Source organism: Aethina tumida, chromosome 1 (genome assembly GCF_024364675.1).
Source record: "Aethina tumida isolate Nest 87 chromosome 1, icAetTumi1.1, whole genome shotgun sequence".
Classification (NCBI taxonomy): domain Eukaryota; kingdom Metazoa; phylum Arthropoda; class Insecta; order Coleoptera; family Nitidulidae; genus Aethina; species Aethina tumida.
The window spans coordinates 52,743,055-52,757,787 of NC_065435.1; the positions used below are offsets into that span (position 1 = coordinate 52,743,055).

Here is a 14,733-nt window from a genome sequence, read left to right on the forward strand (position 1 = left end):
AGTTTGTGTATTAGCATCAAGATTAACCAAGGAAATTCTCAGTCCCCAATCTAGACCTTTGGAATTGTTAGTAATAAGTTAATATTAACTATAGACCTTAATATGAACTTATTTCTCAAATCAAAGTTTATGTATTAACATCAACATTAACCAAGGAAATTCTCAGTCCCCAATCCAGACCTTTGGAATTGTTAATAATTAGTTAATATTAACCACAGAACTTAATATCAACTTATTTCTCAAGTCAAAGTTTGTGTATTAGCATCAAGATTAACCAAGGAAATTCTCAGTCCCCAATCTAGACCTTTGGAATTGTTAATAATAAGTTAATATTAACTATAGACCTTAATATCAACCTATTTCTCAAGTCAAAGTTTGTGTATTAGCATTAACATTAACCAAGGAAATTCTCAGTCCCCAATCTAGACCTTAGGAATTATTAATTATAAGTTAATATTAACTATAGACCTTATTATAGACCTACTTCTCAAGTCAAAGTTTGTGTATTGCGTCAACATTACCTATGTTAAGGGAATTCCCCAGTCCTCAATCCAGACTTCTGGAATTTTTAATAATATTGTTTCCAGTAGCTTCAAATAGCTAAACGGAATTACATTTCATTGTCGTCCACCACAGAATAAAAGAGAAAAACTTTCAATAATTAGAAGAAAGACAATTAATTGTAGAAGAATTCCAATGATAAAAGATCTGCTACATAAAAATAATGATAGTAAGGAAAAGAAATAAGAAAACGTTAACTCAAAGAAGTGATTGTAGTAAATGGAATCATGAAGCATTCGTCGTTTCGTTAGATGAAGGTCCTAATGAAGAGTCCTGATGACTATTATACAAAAGAATCCATCAAGGTATTAAATTTTAGATTAATTTGCTTTATTTGTATGATTCTTGATCATAAATACAAACTATTTAACTTTATCATATTGATTGACTAATTATTGATTAAAACCGTAGGTCTTATTATCCAGAGACCTACTGACAAAGTTTTTAAAAATGTTTAATTTCAACTGTTTATGTAGGATCCTGCCGCTACATGATCAAATTTTATTTTAATTTAATTGATTATCTTTAAAAAAGTTTCATATCACATCAAATCTGCCTTAGCTGAGCTAATTACTCTAGAAACAACGTGACCTGATTATGTGGTACCGAAGGCTGAAATTTTTTTAAAATTGTTCCACGTATTCCACCTAATTTTAAAAGGACACTAAGTATAAACAATAGTCGTGCAATAATTGATTTATGACGAGAACAAAAAAAAAATGGATTCGTGAAATCGGGTTTTATATTGGCTATCTACGGTTGTGTTTGCGAGGCAAGGGCAGTTACATTGACCGCGCTTTGTGCATATTAAACTACGCCAGATCGCTTTACACTGGGACCATGCGAAGTTTCGCACAACACTATAACAATAAACCAGACTGGATTATTAATAATGAATGGGACCACGTTACAAAATGTATTCGGCGCAATTGTTGGTATTAATTGCAAAATGGTATGCCGTATCTTTCATCTTTAAATGCGGCCCGTTAAACTTGTTACTTTAGGTGCGACGGCATACCTGCCACAGCTTCGACCAGATTTTACAACTGAATTATTATTGAGTTATTGGACGGGGTAATTGTGGCAAGATAATGCCTTATCTTCTATGGAATATGTTAATTAATAATTTCTGTTGCATCACGTCCGGAATACATAATGGACCCGATGGACGTCAATGTCTGAAATTGTTGTTACACTTTGGCTTAAGTGGTTTTATATTTTGTTCTTTGCACATTTAAAAATTGAATTAAATTGGATGTACACTCTCGGAGAAAATGTAGACAACGTACGTCGGTGGACGGTGGTCAGTGGTACGTTGGAAAACTGGTCCGGCAAGTGTGGAGACAATGCGTCGCAGCATCCACGTGGAACATCTGCCGATTGAAACGCGTCGCGTCAACCACCTGAAGAACTGGTTATGACACGGTGCGCTCGTGCTCGAACGTGAGAAAGACACGTAAACACTTGAGGGACGATGAAATTTTAATGTACAGGGGGTGATGAAAATATTGTTTCTCTGGGTTTAAATAAAATTCCTTTACAGACGTTTGGTTCATCACATCACTCATATCAATCTCTTAAATAACGTCAGAAACGTTTTCATTGTTAATAAATAAAATATTCAAAAACTGGTTGTGGAATTAAAACTCTATTTTTTTTGCACACTATACTCTCAATAATTTTAAAATTACATACAAAATAACACGTTATATTTACTTATTGTAGTTTTGTAAATAATATTAATTATATAAACTAAATTTTAAAGTGTTACACTACTAGTTTAATCCACAGTCACTAAATCGTAAATACTTTGAATTTAATATATACCATAATTTTCAAAAAATTAATTTTATAATTTGAGGTCGATATCTTTTTCTTTTCAAAATTTCAGGAAGGAGACTTTTTATGATCTTACTGTATATATTATAATTTAATAAAATATTATAAAAATAAATATTTAACATATTAAAAAAAATTAATTACAACAATTTTCCAGTTTTAATGATCCCTAAGATTCCTATTAAAATTTCAGATTTAAATAATCTTTGAATTTTTAATTGTTTCAGCAATTTACCATTGCTGAGTTATATTACACTCTAGGTTTAATCCTTAGTCACTAATTCTTAAATACTTTGAAATTAATTGTATACCACAATTTTCAAAAAAATAATAATATAAATAATATGAATTGTATAAAGTAAATTTTTAAAGTATTTATTTTATGTTCATTTGAAGTCGATATCTTATTCTCTTCAAGATTTCAGGAGGATCTGACCGTATACATTATAATTTAATAAAATATTATAAAAATAAACATTTAACATATTAAAAAATTAATTACGACACTTAATTAATCCTTAAGAATTGTATAAAAATTTCAAATTTAAATATTTTTTTAATTCCTTTTTTTTAATTGTAATAATTTTATAATTGCTGAGTTTACTTACATCGTTGGTTTAATTTACAGTTACTAAACCATAAATATTCCGAAATTAATTCTACACTATAATTTTCAAAATAATAATAATATTAATAACATTAAAAGAATAAAATAAATTTTTAAATTGTTAATTTGATGAGTGTTTATTCGACGTCGATATATTTCAGAGAAGAAACTTTTTAAGATCTCACTCTATATATTATAATTTAATAAAATATTTTTTAATATATATTAAAAAAAATTAACTTTTTCAGTTCAGTGATCATTAAGGGTTATATTAAATATTTCAGATTTAAATAATTTTCTAATTATTAATTATATATTTTTTAAATTCTAATAAATATACCGTTGGATTTAAACATTATAAAAATAAACAACAAAAATTTTTCAGTTCAGTGAGAATTGTAATTTCAAATTTAAATAATGCACAACAAAGTTTAACCTGAGTAGTAGGTGGGTACTAAGGTCTATAGTTAATTAATATTAACTATAGGCCTTAATAACACAGAAATAATGTAGGAAAATAAAATATATGAAACATAATGTGTATTTCAAATATTATAGATCATAAAAGCGTTCATAAATGGACAAATTGACTACAGATTTACAAAGGTACATCTAATAATACATAAGTGTTAATGATTGATTAAGATCTATCGTTATTATGTGTACCAAAGGACTGCCTTCCTCATGTCTATAAAGGGGTAGCAACCTGTTTGAAGTTTAGGTATTTGTGTACCATAGTACATATAGTTAAAAAATAAAATTATTAAATTCGTCACAAATGGTTGCAAAAAAAAATCAAAATGATTTCAATACTTTAATTTTAATTTCATAGTGGTTTCATGTTAATTCAATTAAACCTACCTACCAAAAAAATAAAAAAAAAAACGACTCCACAAAGTCCTCGTATACAAATGCAAATGCAGTATATGATTAATGTTTTTTATTGAATTTGATACGCGGGATAATCTTGTGGAGAGCGAGCACCAGATGTTCCGGGGAAGCTGCTCGGCATTGTACGCGAAGTAGCTGGACCAGTTCCGCAACTACTGACCACTGTCCACCTCGTTATTTTTCTCCTCTTCATTGTGGTCCTGTAAAAAAACCGTTAAACAGATCAGTTCTCCGTAGCTTTTGAATCGGTGATGTTGTGCCTTTACTTTTTTCCGCGATTTTCGACTACTGAGCAAGGCCAGCAACAGTATTACTGTTACAATGAATATGTACACACAAAAGAAGACCTGCATTATAACCAAACTTGCGATGTTCCGAGGTGCTGGAGCAAAATGCCATTTTTGCGTGCCCTGAAGTGACGCAAGTATTTTATTAAGGTACGAAACGGTGTTAATGGATGATCCTGTTAGATCGAATACCTGTTGACTTCATTCTGATTTATACTGCATGTTTTACATAAGATAACAAATTCGTTTCGTTGTGTCATTTTTTGACACTACACTACATAATTTTCTTTATAGGTTAATAGTTTTAATGCACGCCAAACAATATATTATTTTTTGACAAGGAATATTTTTTTACTCGAAAAAAATCGTGAAAGAAATATAGATTCGTAAATTTATAGATGTAATGAATGGTTATTTTTTTGTTACTAAAAATTCCCCCGTGACGTGTCTCTGCTTTCTTTATGGGAGAAAATAGGGGATCTATTCAGCTTCTAGATATATATAATAACGGTTTCCGTTGGAAACTTCTGAGATTTCCGGATAATAAATCATACGTATTCCTGTTGGCGCCGGAATATCGGGAAAATTGAAATGCAGCATGTGAACACCATCTGTACGACGATGCTTTCACTAAACGGTTGGTGGAAATGGTGAAAACAGGAATCATTATTAATAATAATAGTTCATTTTCTCTTAAATTATAAATTTATTGCTTATATACAAGTGTATATATTAAGAATTTGAGCGATTATTTACGAATTGACCTCACATGTAAATTATAGTATTAACTTGATTTGAATAAAAAATTTCACAATTTTAATTAATTATTTAATGCAAAGCTAATATTGAAAACATGTAATTATATAAAACTTTGTTGAATTGATTAACATTATTATTCTTAATATTAATAAAATTAAAAAATCTAATATATTGTAATTATTACCTTTCAATTAAATTGTAGTAGTTTAGTATTAATTTTAAATAATTAAAATTTTAAATTTTGTTATACACAATTAACTTGTATAAAATAATTAAGTAATTTTAGATATAATTTTAAAAACTAACTATCAAGACACATGTAAAGATGAATGAAAGGCTACACAAAATATACTAACATGAAGATATTTATTAAACAGTTCTTTAATCAAAATGTTGTTGAAATAATTACTTTGTTAATTTAGAAACCCTATGTGAGATTATGAAACTAAACATAAAATTGTTTATTGTAATAAAAAATAGACTTTTGACAATTGTTCATAAATAATGACATGAAATTAATATTGAAATTATATGTATATATTTTATAAATATGTACTATATGATAAAAACTTGATGTAATTTGAAAAAATCGAAACTAAAAATATTAATAAATATGTCAATTTAAGCATTAAATTAAAAATAAAAATCAATATAGAATAATTATTCTGGAACTGATATATCTATAAAATAATCGGAAAGTTTACCTATGTACAGATGAATTATTTCAAGTACTTGAAATAATTCATCTTATACCAGAATACTGTACAATAAATTTTAGAGATTTTTTCATAAAATCCTTAAAAAATGATTATTATTGATTCATAATTTAATCTTTACGTAAAAAAATAAAATATTAATTAATTGATTACTTTTTAGGTAACCTTGTTCCGTTAAAAATTGTTAATATAAATAATTCTATTTAAAAAAATATATATAAAAGTTTACCATATATCAGAATATTATATAATAAATAATATTTTTCTAAAATTACTTTATTCTTTAAAAAATTTATTAAAATATTCATCACTGATTCATATTTAACTCTTTTAAGTATCCATTTAATCCCAGAATTAATTATATATAAGTTAGTTCGATATTTTTTTCTTGTATTCTATCAGAACTAACATACATATATTTTGTTTTCGCTTAAGTTATGTATAATAATACTTTTAAATAACACTATTTAATAGAAAATATTTATAACCGGAATAATTATTTTTGTACTAATGAACATAAAAAATAACCTACAAGTTTACGAAAATATATAATCAAAAATATTTTAAATTATTTCAAAATATTATACAATAAAGATTAGACTTTTTTATAAATCTAAAAAATCTCTGAAACTAGACCCTTCTTTAAAATATAATTATAATGCACATGAATGAATGAATTAATTAAATGTTTTCTATCAAAACATACATACACGTTTTAAAAACTGTTAATTAAAATAATGTTTTGAATAATAAAAATTTATGACCAGAATAATTATTTTATAAAACAATCTGGAAATTGTATCTAGTCAAAAATATTTTATATCAAAATATTACACAATAAATAAAAACTTTTTATTTGCAAAACTAGTTTATTCTTAGTAATTATAATAATCAACAATTATTAATTTTTAAAAAAAAATCATAATTAAATTCTATCAAACTTATTAAATATAATAACTATATAACTATATAAATAAAAATAATAATGTGTAATAAAAAATGTAAGAATTTATTGTATTAAAATAGTTACTGCATATCAGTGTATTTTTGAATACACTGTTGCTTCCTTAAAAGATAAATTGTAAAAATCATTATTAATTAATTCATAATTAACTAATTAGATATTATAGTTCAAATTGTTTAAGATAATTTGAATGTTTTCTATCAAGAACAACGTATGTACAATCTGTTTTCGCGAAAGTTTAAAAAATCCATAACGTAAATAGTACTTATAAACAAGATTTATCTCTAAATCAAAATTTAAATAGAAATATTTTTGATTATATTGCAGTCTCAATTTATTTCACAATTAAAAGAATTTCACAACATATCATAATAAAAATGGTTCAAAATTAGAAAATAGGCACAAATAGAATATTTAAAAAATTAATTAAGATTAAAGAAAAAATAATGTACAAGAATTTCAACGAAAATACGTGTGACAACCATTTTGTATTTTAAGATAAAATAAACTAATAATAATTAATAATTCAACAATACATTAGTTAAAGCGTTTGTTACATATGTATGTAAAAAATAAATATAAATATTTAAAAATGAAATTCAAAATTTACGATCAAATATGTTAAATACTGTAAACCAAATAGTCAAGAATTATCTTAAATTAATAAATTGTAAGTTTTTATTATGACAACTATAAATATATACTACATATGAATAATCATTTAATGTCAATGGTAAATAATCGTTCCCGTATTTAGATAAGATTTTAGGCTAAACAGAAGTAAATGCGCAGTTATCCTTATGAAAGGACTCATCTGGCAAATAAATATTTCAATAAGAACACCCCTCCGGTCGAAAAGACGCCGCCGACATAATCATAATCTCGTTGAGACATTGCTCCTTTCATCGTCGATGCGTGAACTGGTCCGAACGAAGTCCTGCTGACCCTCGCGACCGCTATTAACGGCTGAATCATATGCCAAGGGCCCGTGTAAGAACCATAATCAGTGCAGATTGTAAGATGGACCGCGTCCCTACGCAATCATGGCGCGCGAGGGCGCCCGCCCGCCCTAAGGCTAGATAAGACGTCTACGCCGGAGATGAACCGGAGGGGTAAGCGAGAGTTGTCGAGGGGTGGACGCGGATTCATCTTAAACCTACTTAACTCCAATTTGATTAATATTCAGTTTTCGGCAAACGGAATTCGTGATTAAGAGCCATGGGGGATGATTGGGAAAAATACTATTGGGGACATCGGAACAACAAATTTCTGTACGTCCTTTCACAGCTTGAATTTTACGTATATTACACGGCACATGGATTTTGAGATACAAAATCTTTGTCATCATTATCTAAAAACTAAAATATTTAATTTTATAATATTATTATTATGACTAATTTGTTAAGGTCGGTCATATTCGTGAGAATTTTTCAACTTTTCAAGTTAACTTCATAACTTTTTATATTATCTATAAAATTAACAAAGGTTTCAAAAATTTCGGACAAAGAATCTTTAACACTTTAACTTTAACAGATCATATACATCATACACAAATTAAGGAAGAAAAGTTTCGAATAATTTATAAAAGTATGTAAGTTGAGAATTCTCTAGGTTGTGAATATACATACTATGTTTTTATTTTTTTATTACTATAAATAAAAAAAATGAAGTTTCTTTCCGAACATCCACCCAAATACTCTAAACTTCTAAAGTTGAGAATTCTATAAGTTTTGAATATACATTCTATGTTTTTAAATTTATTCTTGAGTTTAGTTTTTAATCTTAATTATTATATTTGGGGTGATATATAGGCTGTTTCATAACTTTTGGTCAAATACTCGAAACTTAACTAGATCATTCACCATCATATCTAAAATTAAGGAAAAATTTTAAACAAAGATACGAATAATTTAGTTTTGAATATACATACTATGTTTTTAATTTTGTTTTTGAATTAAGTTTTTAATTTTTTATAATTATAAATAAAAAAAGTGAAGTCAGTTTCCGAATTTTCAGTCAAATATTCTAAAGTTAAACTGATCACATCATGTATTATATAAAAATGTTATAAACAACGATTCGAATTATATAGACAAATATTCTAGAATTCTATAAATTTTGAATATACATTCTATGTTTTTAATTTTAAAAATTATATTTATAGTCATTATAAAAGTATTTAAGTTGATAATTCTCTATGTTTTGAATATAGATTCTATGTTTTTAATATTTAAATACACATTTGAGATCAGAAGTTCAGAAAAATCTAGTTTATCTAGTTTATATAATAATAAATATAACTAACGTTTAATATTTAATAATAATTAATTATATTTCCTTTATATTCTTACTTTCTAAAAAGTAAAATTTAAAAATTTTGATCATTTACGTACAGCATTATTAGCTCGTAATGAATTTAACCTCCGCTGAAATATTCCATCTTATTAGACATCCTCAAAGGAACATAACGAGGGTGCGATCTTTTGTTCCACCCTTTTTAATCAACCCCCTACTCTCGAATTGAACCATTCTTAAGATAACGGATGAAACATATGAACGTCTAAGATAAATTATCTACGTAATTTATGTGACCATAAGGAAATTATTATTGTTCTTGATTTACTAGAATGGGGGGTTTCAAGACACAGAATACGTGATCAGGTTACTTTGCACGTAGTTAGACATTTATCGATTCCGTTGGTCATAAACGGTCCGGAATTATTTCAAGTGTAACGTTTTTGTTTCATATATTTTATTCATAATGCTAATCGGAACAAAAATAACTTCGAACTGGGTTTGGATGTCTCAAATTTAACCCAGTTTTCAATTTATCATCCTCGGACAGAAAAACACAGTTGGTTTATCTTGAACAGAAAACTATGTAAATTTATAGGCCAATCTATCTAATAAAAAACGTCGCTATATTTCTGAAATAATGTTGTAGGGGCAACCATAAATAAAAACCTTATTTTCGGCCGAACTCATAAAATCCGAGTTCTGATATATTGCATAGACAAAGTATCAACACAAACATAAAAGTAGACACTATAAAAGTCGACAGAAATTTATATTTAGTAAAATATGGCCGTTTTACTTGAGACTCTCAGCGAACGAGGCCTTAACGACCTCATCATAAAACGCATTATCATCCGGAGCCGATTCTTTATAAGGGTAATATTTCCAATACATAAACCCTTGGCTCGCATCTAAATAGAATAGGAAGGGAAAGATGGAGGGGCTGGAAAGACGCACCCCACTCGAGAAAACGCCGAGTCTCCATCCCCTACTCTGCACTGCTTTCCGCTGAATAATATGGATCTTGGTAAATTGCCACTAAGAAATTAAATTGTCTGTCTTGTTATGCGTATGCAAATGGCCGCATTTTAATTTAAGATTTCGCTCGTGCCCCCTTCCGTTTTGGCTACTTCTTCTTACTACTAAATATGCACAAAATGATTTATATTCATAAACAGCAGTAGTTTAATTATATAAACGAAAATTGTTTAGTTAGATGCTTCCTATATTACCTACATATAAATTACAATTGCAAAATAGTTGTGATGTACTTTATTTCTTAGCGCATCTCGTTGTCTGGCCGTAAGAGAGTGGGAAATGGAGACAGTAATAAGATTATTGTAGCTGCGTGAAACGGTAATTAAATCTCGGTGCTGTCCCTCTCATCGTTCTGCAGGAATCTCTTCCCTTCATTGCACGCGTCAACAGCATGCCCACTTTGACGACCGCAGCCTATGTCTTGTCTTGGACGCTTCCTCTGTCTGTTCGCGATGGAAAATCAAAATCACCGTCCCTCGATTTCCACACAAGACGGACGGCATTCTGAAAATCTGCAAATGACTGAACGTCGATGAAGTGTTTCCGCATTCGTTTATTGACAGATAAACGATTTTTAAAATAGACCAATTTCACGTGGACGGCCGTTCATTTGATTGAAATAAAGCCCCTGTTAAAATGACATGAGTGAAATGAATTAGACAGTAAAATATCTTTCATAGAAGTTTATAAAAATATTAAATACTTTTTACTATTTCTTAATTCCTATTTATAATTACCAGAAATTTTCGTTATAAATCATAAACTGAAATTCATTAAATATGCATTAAAAAATGTGCAATAAAAATATAAACAACTAAATTACACAAAAAATGATCAAATATTAAATACATATTTTTAATTTTGTTGATAATATGTTAATCATATTTTACTTTTATATAATAAAAGTAAATTTTTGACAGATATAATAAAAATTACATTAGTATTATTAATATTATTATCATTATATTAATAAAATATATATTATTATATACTAATTTCTATTTATTATAAATATTCATAATTAAAATATTTACATATAATTAAATAAATAATTTCCGAAATAATTTGAAAAATATTTGAATTAGATAAATATTATTTGTATTAAATTACTTAATTATATTAATAAAATAAATTAAAAAATTCATATTGTTGTAAAATTATTGTTATATGTAAATTTATGGTTATTATTTTTCTTCTAAATTAAAAATCTGCTAAATTAATCTTGATAAAGTAGTTTTAAATTGAAATAAATATTTATATAAATATTTTCAATATTTTATTAACATATGACAATTATTAATATATTATATTTAATAAATTGACAAATATTTACCCCAATTAGTTAAAAAAATCAATTTAAATTATTCGATAGAATAAGGTTTATAAGAAACAATTTTTAACTAAAATAAAAAATGTTTTTCTAAAAATTTTACAATAAAATATGAGAAAATATATGCATTTTTATAAATGCATTTAAAACTGTTTCATTAACATATGAAAAAATGATTGATAAACTCATGATTTTAATAATAATTAGCACCAGTTAATTAGTATATAGCTCCACAATACAGGAGCAATTATTAAAAGAAATCTAACGCAAATTAAACCTGATTTTCAGATTTCTCACTTAAGTTCTCAATAGTTTATTTTCTGATTTAGTAATACAAATAATTATTTTTATATAAATAACCAGTATTTTATGTTTATAAATAAAAAATAGAAACAACAAAAATGTATGCAGCCATAATTTCGAAATAATAATTCATTTTGTATATAAATTACTAGTTATATTATTTTTCATTTCTAGTATAACTTCTAATTAACTTATCTAGAATTTTAATGTTGGTTTGTTCATATATCTTCCAAGGAAGAACTTCTTTCAAGATGAATATTTTACAATCATGGTATAAGAAAGACTCCATCATGAAAACAAAATGCGTATAATATAATTTTTATTTATTTTTACTTTGTATACAAATTTTCTTTTCAATTTCTTTATTAATATTCAATATTTATTTGGATGAACGATCGAAGGAAATTTTCGAATTTGAGTCTGTAGAAATCTTGAAAGAAGAGAGGTATTCTGAACGTCTTTAGACTCTTGAGCGATGTTTAGATAAATATTGACAATTTTTGTGGATCTCACATTAGACAATATTTTTGAAAGTCTGAAATAATACTATTTTAATAGGATAACTAGAAATTAATTGGATCTATGGTTAGTAATAAACCTTAGACACCCCTTAGCTACTATTTAATAATCTAAATTTTGTTAGTTAAAAGTTCAAAAAATTGATAAATAGGATAAATTGGCAAATAGGAAAGCATTTAAGAAGTAAGTAAGAATTTAATTTAACACGAGTTAAAACGAGAAGAAATTTTCTTTTTACACGAATTGTTTTGTTTTAACACGATTTTTCTTGAATCTCATATTATTATATTACTTTTTTATTCAAAGTATAATTTATTTTTTATAATAATAATTTAATAAATTAAAATGTGTAAGCATAAATTAAGTGAAGTCTAACAAGAATTTTTAATAATATTTAAACCAATTCTCTTTTTACACAAATTTTTTGAGAATGTGTCTTTCGTCTAAAAAGATAATTAGGTGTACTGTAATTTGTGAAATTTAATTTATATAAACATCTCAAAACTTTTAATAATTTAAATACGCAGAAAATGGCAATTGACGCATTTTATATTTAGATTCGGAGCATCTATTAACCTCCTCTTATAAGATTTTCTTTTAATTTTTATAATCTTGTAAACTTCTATAGATGCACGTTAGAAATTGCAAGAGACGTTAAAGTCCAATAATAATACACAGAGAACGGCTTATCAACAACATGTATAATAGATGCCGGCAGCCAAAAAGTCCTTGTATGGCCTAAGAAGGATCTAAAGTTGGCGGTAAGAAGGCAGCGGTCTGGAGCTTTGCTTGCTTTATGTTCAAATTAGTAACTAAACGAGAAGCTTACGTGAGCTTAGGGAGTTGGGAAGTTGCAAGTCAGTGTGACTATAAAGTATAGGGAGTTTCAGCCAACCACGCTTTATTACGCTCAAGGTATAAACACTTGTCGAACTAATTTAACTTATTATCTATATTACCGGGACCGACAAAGTGTATACCTGACCGTATGCCGAAATAAAATGGCTTCAACTTCCCGGGAACGTGCAGATTTACATACTTAATGCCAAGCTAACTTTGTTGTAAGGAAGTTGACCGGATTTTCTTGTTTTTTTTTTGTTTCTGTAGTATCGTGTAACGTAGTTAATGCGGGTGAGCTCCCAAGGAAACAACCGCAATACGTTAAACATTTTCGTAAATATGGCGAACAATTTAATGAACAATTAACATCTCGTAGAGACAATCGACGTCGAAGGAGTTACAGAAGTTATGAACGGAACGGGTTTAGTATCTGAGACACAAAACAATTTCCTTACAATGTCCCCCCGGGATAAAGCGCGGACATTCCACGAACACCTTGAAGAGCAATAGTTAGTCGAAGGGTACAAGGGTCGGCAACATCGATAATAATTCTGGGCAGGCATCGAATAAAAATGGCGAGGCGAACGTTGGGGTGGTCGGCGGTTAGTTCGCCCCATCTCAGAGGGGTCGTAGCGTTCAAGTTGCCAACTATCCGTAATTATAAGAGCGCCCTCTCAAATGTTATGAATATTGAGACGGCCACAAGCAATAATTAACATAAGATCCGAATTCCATGCCGATATTCGACTTTGCAGTACACCCCAATTTCGGACCGGCCGAATACTTGGCCAAGTTATTAATTAAAGACATCTATGAGGTCCCCACAATAGCAACTACATGTTTCTCTTTCGTAATAATTAAAGAATCATTCAATTAATAAAGTTTTTTTATTAAATAAACGAATTCAAAATTAAACAAATTTTTGGCAAAAAATAATCATCTGAATTAAAAGTTTTATATGTAAAGTCGTGGACATTTTTTTATTTTTACAACTTTTTAAAATGTTAAATATTTTACTTTTTTATTTAATGTAAACTGTAAAATAATATTAATATACTATTATTGTTTTATACTGTATTATAAAAATTACTCTTATTCTATAAAATGTAACATATATTTTTCTGTATGGAGCGGGACATAAATATAGCAACTTTAATTTTAAAGATGATTTTTAATGATTACATCTGTTATTTAATTTAACATCAACACTTTGTATACCATCCTTTTTGTTTTATAATTGTGAGTCACCTCCGTGGCACAGACTCGACCATTTTCTGAATATACAAGTCCTACATATTCCTTCAAGCTTGTCAAATTTCTGTTGATGAGTATTTAAATTTGTAAATTTTTTACATCAAATTTAATTCTAAACGTGATCCACTATGTTTTCTATACAGTTGATGTCTGGAGATTAGAACGGACAAGACAAAACATCTATGCTTTGGTCTTAACCAATTTTAGATTAGTGTTTGGAATTGTTTTTATGTTGAGACACATTTATTAAGATGATGCTCTTAATATATGGAACCAAACTGTTGTTTATCATTTCCCTGTACACAAATCAATTTAAAGGGGCCTACGCCAAAAGAATTGAAGCATCCCCAAACTACTCGCCACACTATTCTGTGGTCCAATTAATGTGATCCTAAATTGGACTTTTTCAGCAGAATCTTTAAGATTGGATTATTATTTGACATTCGATTAGTTGAGTTATCGATTTTCTTTCAAATTTTTCCAACTCAAGTAGCTTTTTTCGTAGTTAGCATTTGGTCAGTTTCTAAATT

General features: G+C 27.5%; 1 long non-coding RNA gene across 1 annotated transcript; it reads right to left on the reverse strand.

Moving 5' to 3' along the window:
- Window positions 1–3,932: 3,932 nt before the first annotated feature.
- Window positions 3,933–4,490, reverse strand: LOC109594883 (uncharacterized). The gene is made up of 3 exons (XR_002191274.2): window positions 4,378–4,490; window positions 4,165–4,308; window positions 3,933–4,098 (listed from the first exon to the last, which is right to left on the reverse strand). It is a non-coding gene; the product is annotated as an uncharacterized LOC109594883 (long non-coding RNA).
- Between the last annotated feature and the right edge of the window lie 10,243 nt (window positions 4,491–14,733).